This window comes from Theropithecus gelada, chromosome 17, assembly GCF_003255815.1.
Source record: "Theropithecus gelada isolate Dixy chromosome 17, Tgel_1.0, whole genome shotgun sequence".
NCBI classification, from domain to species: Eukaryota; Metazoa; Chordata; class Mammalia; order Primates; family Cercopithecidae; genus Theropithecus; species Theropithecus gelada.
Window position 1 is genome coordinate 80,927,367 of NC_037685.1, and position 8,582 is coordinate 80,935,948.

Genomic DNA, 8,582 nt, shown 5'->3' on the forward strand with positions numbered 1-8,582 from the left:
TTGAGATAGAGTCTTGCTCTGTCACCTGGGCTAGAGTGCAGTGGCACGATCTCGGCTTACTGTAACCTCTGCCTCCCAGGTTCAAGTGATTTTTTTGCTTCAGCCTCCTGAGTAGCTGGGATTACAGGCATGTGCCACCACACTTCGTTAATTTTTTTGTATTTTTAGTAGAGATGGGGTTTCACCATGTTGGCCAGGCTGGTAAAATCATTAGTAACCTAATTGGAAAATTCTATCATTTTTCAGGGCTCAATTTACTTTTTTTTGGTCAACATTTAAGACTATACTCAATTATTGAAATTCCTATTATTTTCCTATATTTATGCCACTTTTTCTAGCTTTTCCCTCCTGGTTCCAAAAACATCACCTCTAGCCTGCCTAGTATTAGAGACACTCCCTGCCCAGTGTCACATGGGCAGTCATTTAACAACCATGATATCCTGGCCCCACATAATCATTTGCTCCCTAAATAGGACTTGTATGAATAGCCACACAAGGATTTAACTGTCTTTTTCCTTTACATACACCTTACATTTAGGTGTATTAATGAAATTATGCAGCCATTGAAAAGTATCATGTTGAAAGCTATGGAAAGATGCAGAAGTGACTAACATTGTCAGTAGATATAGTGCAATGCAAAATGCTACATGTTAAAAATCAGGGTGAGGTACTATTCATTTTAAGAAGGCACTATAAAGGCTGGGTGCAGTGGCTCATGCCTGTAATCCCAGCACTTTGGGAGGCTGAGGTAGGCAGATCATGAGGTCAGGAGATGGAGACCATCCTGGCTAACATGGTGAAACCCCGTCTCTACTAAAAATACAAAATATTAGCCGGGTGTGGTGGCACATGCCTGTAATTCCAGCTATTCGAGAGGCTGAGGCAGGAGAATCGCTTGAATCTGGGAGGCGGAGGTTGCAGTAAGCTGAGATTGTGCCACTGCACTCCAGCCTGGGCGACAGAGCAAGACTCTGTGTTTTAAAAAAAAAAAAAAAAAAAAAAATGAAGGCATTATAGGCCAGGTGTGGTGGCTCAGGTCTGTAATCCCAGCACTTTGGGAGGCCAAGGCGGGCAGATCACCTGGAGTCAGGAGTTCAAGACCACCCTGGCCAACATGGTGAAACCCTGTCTCCACTAAAAATGCAAAAATTAGCCAAGTGTGGTGGCATGCAACTATAATCCCAGCTACTTGGGAGGCTGAGGCAGGAGAATCACTTGCCCTCAGGGGGCGGAGGTTGCAGTGAGCCAAGATTGGGCCACTGCACTCCAGCCTGGGTGACAGAGGGATACTTTGTCTCAAAAAACAAAAAAACAAAAAAACAAAAAACAAAATAAAAAAAAAAGGCACTATAGCTGCCTAACACAAAGATGATAGAATCTCATCTCTATGCTGTAACCACACACAACCACACCAAAGATCGCCCAAGGAAAACATGAATAGAGAACACTGGCAAATGAGAATTTAGCATCACTTTGCTACAAATACTCCAGTAGCTGGGCCTGAACGCTGTTTCAGGCTTCCAGACTGTAGGCTTCCTCTATCGCCCAGGCATAAATAGACTCTTAACGTTAGTGAGAGCACATTAGACATTAGCCAAGTGTGGTGGTGCGTGCCTGTAATCCCAGCTACTTGGGAGACTGAAGCAGGAGAATCGCTTTAACCTGGGAGGTGGAGGCTGCAGTGAGCCGAGATCTTACCACTGCACTCCAGCCTGGTGACAGAGCAAGACTGTCTAAAAAAAAAAAAAAAGGGCCGGGCGCAGTGGCTCACGCCTGTAATCCCAGCACTTTGGGAGGCCGAGGCGGGCGGATCATGAGGTCAGGAGATCAAGACCATCCTGGCAAACACGGTGAAACCCCGTCTCTATTAAAAATACAAAAATTAGCCGGGTGTGGCGTGGTGGCAGTCGCCTGTAGTCCCAGCTACTTGGGAGGCTGAGGCAGGAGAATGGCGTGAACCCAGGAGGCGGAGCTTGCAGTGAGCCGAGATTGCGCCACTGCACTCCAGCCTGGGTGACAGAGCAAGACTCCGTCTCAAAAAAAAAAAAAAAAAAAAAAAAAGGAAATCTCTGATGACTCTTCAGGAAATTCTCCTCATTTTAAGAGTTATGCTATGCTGTTCTGTGAAAATGAAGACTACCAGCACTTCTGTGTAAACTCTAGGAAGAGTCTGACTATCGGAGAAGTATGGTAAACCTTGCTGTGTAAAGAAAGGATGGAAAGCTACTTTGTTTTGATAAAATAAAATTTATTGAAGTGCCTATTTTGAGTAAATTAAAATTCAGAGTACTTACCATTTCAGCTGGTCTCAACAGCAAATTTTTAGAAGTCTGAAATACATCAATACTGTGAAATAGACTCTTACTTCCTTAAGACATTCATGAAATCACTGGGTTAGGTACTAGGAATGCAATGATGAGAAAACACACATACACACAAACACACACACACACACAATCCCAGTTCTTATGGGGTTTATAGTCAAGTGGGAAAACAAACATTAATCAAATAATTATACAAATAAATTTAACGAACGGCAGAGTGCATGATCGAAGAGCAGTATGAGATGGTATGAGATGATTAACAGAGTCTGTTAATTGGCCAGAAACATCTGGGAAAGTTCACCTGAGACTGTCAGTTGTGCTATGGTTGGAAGATGGGGATGGGAGGTGGCTGGTGAGGACCTCGTAAGGGAAGGAACTAAGGGTGCATGAGCCTGGCTGCTGGAAGCAGTATGAGCCTCAGGTAACACAAGGGCTAACCCAAATGCCAACAGAGAGTAAGGATTGTGGGAGAGGAAGAACTGACATGCCTCTCAAGTATTAAAATTCAGTTTTCATCATTTAAAAATAGAATAACAATAGGCAAACAGTTTGTGTTTTTTACAGGGATTGTAAGAGTCAATAAATGATCACTGAACTACTAGAAGGGTCCTAAAACTGAGTATTTGAGGAATTCCAGAATTTAAATACTGAGTAGAAAAGGATGACCCAGCAAGTATTCCTGAGTCTGAAGAAAAAAAGCCAGGAATGAGTTTAGTGTTACTAATGGCAGAGGAAAAGAGGGCCTTTTAAGAAGGAGGCAGTGGTACTCAGAGTTGAAGGCTACCAAAAGATCAAGGAAAATGAGAACTGAAAAAATATCTGTTGGAGTTTGCAACATGGAGGCCAATGACCTTCACAAATGCTTAAAATGCACTGATATTGTATAATTAGTTTCAAGCATCTTCTGAATTATCTGTATCTTTTGCCTGATTGGGAGGGGTGTGGGTTGCTTTAGATCAAATTCCACACTTCTAGAGATGTGGGGGCATTCTAGCAACAGTCCAGATAGTGTTACAAATAAGACCATTATAAGATAAACACATTTTAACAAGGCATTTATTACCCAATGCTTTAATATTAGAGAGACCCAACTGGGCTCATGTTAAAAACAATGAAGCATCTATGTCTTATGCAGTGCTGTATAGGAAGTATCTGATAAGTTTAGATCCTCAGAACCAAAATTCTATGCATTGGTCTATTGTCTTTATTTAAGACAAAGAGAGTGTGCTTAAGGTACAGGTATCTACCAGCTACTGAAAACTGCAGAACCCCTATCCATGATGTATCCTTATTTATAGAACGCTCTAAAAATGCTCTAAAATCTCCCATAAAACAGGATGAAAGTAGTTTTCTAACCCAAAATGTTATCATAATTGACACTTCCCAGGGTAAAGATTAGCACATAATGATGAGTGAGCTCAGAAATATTCAAAATAAACCATTTAAACAAATCAAGCTCTCCAACAATTGCAAATATACAGTATCTATTAGTCTTTAGCTGAATTAATCATTTCTTAAGGCCCTCATAAAGTTACTGTTTGTAAAAAATAAAATTCTACATTTATGGGAATTTAGAAAAACATTTAATTGTCATAATTGAATGTAATTAATCATTGTTAAAATATCAAAGCAGTATAATACATTTCAGAGAATATATATGTAATGATTTTTAAAACTCTAGTAGAGCATACTCCAAAATGTAGCTAAGCAATCTATTAACACTGGCCTTTTACACAACACAGTTACAATCATTCTACTAAGATAAATTGGCTGGGTGCAGTGACTCATGCCTGTAATCCCAGCACTTTGGGAGGCCAAGGTGGGTGGATCACCTGAGGTCAGGAGTTCAAGGCCAGCCTGGCCAACATGTCGAAACCCTGTGTCTACTAAAAATACAAAAAATTATCCAGGTGTGGTGGCAGGCACCTGTAAGCCTCGGGAGGCTGAGGCAGGAGAATCACTTGAACCCGGGAGACGGAGGTTGCAGTGAGCCAAGATTGCACCATTACACTCCAGCCAAGGTAACACAGCAAGACTCTGAGAAAAAAAGAAAGATAAATCATACATATGATTGACATACAAGCAAATTATATGTATTCACACGTATATAATTTCCTTTTGGAAGATTTTAGGAAAATATTTGTCACAATTATATTTTATTTATAAATTGAGTACTTTGACAAAATATATATTAAATGGTTCAATAAGACTGAACCATATATGCTGTACTTTTATATGTTGCATTTTAAAAAATCTGTAATTTTCAATAACAAATCTCAAAATACTAAATTTATTAGCTTGGCACAGTGGCTCATACCTGTAATTCCAGCACTTTGATTGGCTAAAGCGGATGGATCACTGGAGTCTGAGAGTTTGAGACTAGCCTGTGCAACATGGCAAAACACCATCTCTACAAAAAAATACAAAAATTAGCTAGGTGTGGCAGAGGGTACCTGTAGTCCCAGCTACTAGGGAGGCTGAGATGGGAGGATCCATTGAGCCCATGAGGCCTACGCTGCAGTGAGCTGCAACTGGGCAATAGAGCAAGACATTGTCTCTAAATAAATAAATAAATAAATAAATAAATAAATAAATGTCTTCCCTTTAAATCTTGGACCTAGTCATCAGATCGATCTTTCTAAAAATTTGCTTTCATTCATGCATATTATTCAGTGGCTCCCCACTGCCTACAAAATGAAGTTCAGCTCTTTGTTCTGACATGTAAAACATTTCAATATTTGACTTCAAACTTTATTTCCAAAGCAGGCCATGCTCCTCATCTCCACCCTGAGCTTGTGGTATGTTCCTCACCTTGAAAGCTCTTCCTCTTTCTCTCCTTCAAATCTTGTGATTTTTAAAGTTACAGTTCAACTCCCACCAACTTCCCTTATGAAATCTTCCCTTATGCTTCTGGTGCCTTCCTCTGGCCTTGTCTTCATCACTTATTTTGGGTTTTAAACAACCACTATTATGTACTGACTAACAGTACTCGTGCCCCGCCCCCCACCTTTTTTTCCTTTTTTGAGAAGTGTTCTACGAAGGCAAAGTTAGGTTTCCTGCTGTAAGCAGGAAGGGAGATGCACACAGAGAAGTGGGAATCTCAGGAGATGGAGTTTTGCTCCTGTTGCCCAGGGTGGAGTGCAATGGTGCGATCTTGGCTCACTGCAACCTCTGCCTCCCGGGTTCAAGTGATTCTCCTGCCTCAGCCTCCTGAGTAGCTGGGATTACAGGTACCGCCACCATGCCCAGCTGATTTTTGTATTTTTAGTAGAGACTGGGTTTTGCCATGTTGGCCAGGTTGCTCTCGAACTGCTGACCTCAGGTGATCCATCTGCCTTGGTCCCCCAAAGTGCTGGGATTACAGGTGTGAGCCACTGTGCCCGACCTTGTGTCTCTTAACCGAATGGGAATTACCTTTGATGCCTGGCACAATCCTGAGAATTACAAAATCTGAGTGAGTATAAAATTATAAGCATATGCTAGTATTACCTTACCTCTGACCTATTTTACTTTATTCTTACAGTTTTTCTGTCTACAGAAATAGTATAACTAAAGGCCAAATTTACTATTGCTTAAGTGTCTCTCATTCTCTTTCAAAGCTAACTGATCTTGTTGTTGTCTCCATTTAATGCATACTCTTCATTGTGCAACTGAAATATACAGAGTCTGGAATTTTCCTCAAATCAGGGACTAATTCCCTTTAATTTCATCAAGTCTTAGGTAAGTTCCTGTGTTTTGTGATAAATACATTTTTACCTTCCTTTTAATGGAATATTTGAATGTTCAATTTCTCCAAAAATACAGAACTTTAAAAAACCCAAAAAACAGTAAGGTCTTTCTTTCACTGAGTTTGATGTTTATTGTTTTTCTCTCCTTTCTCCAAGCACAGAGGAAGAGGTATAAAAGCAGAGGGATACATGCTTTTGAAAAGCCACCCTGGGCTAGATGCAGAAAAGCAGAAATTATGGTGCTAGCTTCCTTTACTGCATAGGCAGTTTAGCTCTGCTTAAGACTATTGTACTTGAGTCCTAAGTTTACAAATCTAGGGAAATCATGCTTACAAATGAGCAAGGTTTTCTTTTTGCAGATAACAGCACCAATTACTTATTAAACACCTACTATATGTCAGACACAATGTTGGTTGCTTTATATGTTACCTAATTTTCATGATCAAATGTATCATGATTCCCATTTTACAAATGAGAAAACCGAGGCTTAGAGATGCTAAGTAACTTGAACAACTAGTAAATGGCAGAGCTGGAGTTTGGATGCAGAACTGATTCCAAAGCCTATGCTCTTTTCTCTACATCTTGCACTGTCAGTGTCTTTTAGTGGCAGGAATTCTCACTGGGGAATGTTGGGGTTTGCATTTGTAACTCTGGCAGCTAAAGGGAAGGACAGAATAATAATAAAAAAGTTCCACTGTATCTGGGGAGGCTTACCAGACCCCTTCCCCTATGCACAGTTGCTCCAGGCTTTGTTATTAGATGTTCCTCACTCTGACAATTTACATTTCAGTATACACTAAATTTGGCACTGTCCCTTTTATTATGGAACATCTGATCACTTCTGTCTGGGTAGGGGGGAGGAGGGCTGAGAAGTTTTTATCTTTGTCAAGGCCCAGGATGAAAACACCAGGAAGTAAATCAATGCAATACCATACATTTTATATTTAAAAATATAATATGCAGTATATTTTATATATAATATTAATATATAACACATAATATATAATATATAAACATTATTTAATATTATATATTTTATATATATTAGAAATTCTACCCTGTAAAAATACATTTCTCGGAGGGCCCGGCGGGAGTGGGGGGAGGGTGATACATTTATCACACAAGATGAAACTTACATAAGATTAGATATATCTATAATCTTAGTGCTGTGCTGATATATAAATTCCAAGTTTCAGCTGTTAGTTACTTATTTGAAGATCAAAAGAAGGAATTTCAGTGTGACAAGAATGTTGACAATCCCTGTGCTATCTCTACTAGGATCTAGTTCCACCGTGCTCTTCCAGGGAAGGATGTAGCTGTGTATGCAGGTTTTAGTTGGACAGTCATCTTTTTCTAGTCACATTACCTGTGGCAGTTTCCCAGTCGCTGTTCTGTGTGTTAGGACCACGGGAGGAGAGAAAAGGTTATTCTTCCTTCTCCATTTTTTCCACACTTAAGATAATTTAATATACTGTGTTTTCTAGTTAGTATTTAATTTGTGTAATAGTCTAGAGATTGCTATACAGATTTAATGTGTTTTACACTTAGTTGGGCAAAAGCTTATTAGTATCTACCACCACCGAGATCTAACTACATAAATATGTATTACATAATTATATTAAGGATGATTTGTGGGTTTTGAGTATGAACCCTAAAAATCTGAGCCAGGTCCCAGTTCATTTAGAAAGTTTATTTTGCCAGGGTTGAAGATAAGTGCCCATGATACAGCCTCAGGAAGTTGTGACGTGCCCAAGGTGGTCAGAGCAGTTTGGTTTTGTACACTTCAGGAAGACATGAGATATCAACCAGCGTATGTAAGATGAACACTGGTTTGGTCCAGAAAAGGTAGGATAACTCGAAGCAAAGGAGGGACAACTCAAAACAGGGAGGGGGCTTCCAGGTTTTAGGAAGAGGCAAATCACTGCATTCTTTTGAGTTTCTGGTTACCCTTTCCAAAGGAGGCAATCAGATATTATCTCAGTGAGCAGAGGAGTGACTTTGAGTAGAATGGGAGGCAGGTTTGCCCTAAGCAGTTCCCGGAAGCTTGACTTTTTCCTTTAGCTTAGTGATTTTGGGGCCCCAAGATTTTCCTTTCACATGAGTTAACTGTCCACTCTTGTGAAATATCATTTAATATTAGGATATCTGAAATGTTTCCATATGGCTGGGTGCAGTGGCTCACACCTGTAATCCCAGCACTTTGGGAGGCTGAGGCCCAACGAACACTTGAGCCCAGGAGTTTGATACCAGCCTAGACAACATAGTGAGACTCCATCTCTACAAAAAATAAAATTGGCCAGGTGTGGTGGCACATGTCTGTGGTCCCAGCTACTTGGGAAGCTAAGGGAGGAGGATCACTTGGGCCTGGGAGGTTGAGGCTGTAGTGAGCCATATCGTGCTACTGCACTCCAGCCTGGGGGCAGAGCTAGACCCTGTCTCAAAATTAATCAACAAACAATGACAACAAATAAATGAGATGTTTCTATAGATCACTTTTTTAGATCTATAGTTTTAGATGTATAATTTAGTG